Here is a 307-nt window from a genome sequence, read left to right as displayed (position 1 = left end):
TGGAGTTCATGTGAAACATCACAAGCACTGTTATATAACCTCAGCAGTCTTTACAGACAAAGAAACCCTCCACAGGACACCGGCCTCCAGCTTCAGTGCTAACTGACTGAACTTATTCAGCAAAGCAACTTGAATTGTCTGGTTTTAACACACTGTCGCCATTAACGAGAATTACATTTAGGAGGAGGACGACAACACACTGTACTGCGCGCACTCCGCAGCGGTTATAAGAGTTACATATACAAACATATGTAAACATATGTCCGTGTGTGGGAGAGGCGACGACAGTAAACGGGATATAAACAGT

At 44.0% G+C, this 307-nt stretch overlaps 2 protein-coding genes across 2 annotated transcripts in view; both read right to left on the bottom strand.

Annotated features, from left to right (window-relative positions):
- LOC118336472 overlaps positions 1 to 307 on the bottom strand; it is a 744,338-nt gene that overhangs the window by 675,736 nt on the left and 68,295 nt on the right. The window lies entirely within an intron of this gene.
- LOC118336541 overlaps positions 1 to 307 on the bottom strand; it is a 9,959-nt gene that overhangs the window by 9,388 nt on the left and 264 nt on the right. The gene's annotated exons all lie outside the window — the stretch shown is intronic.

Source organism: Morone saxatilis, unplaced genomic scaffold (genome assembly GCF_004916995.1).
Source record: "Morone saxatilis isolate NCDOM2014 unplaced genomic scaffold, NCSU_SB_2.0 Contig24, whole genome shotgun sequence".
Lineage (NCBI taxonomy): Eukaryota > Metazoa > Chordata > Actinopteri > Moronidae > Morone > Morone saxatilis.
The sequence above is the reverse complement of the archived record's forward strand: the minus strand, read 5'-3'. Positions and strand labels throughout refer to the sequence as shown.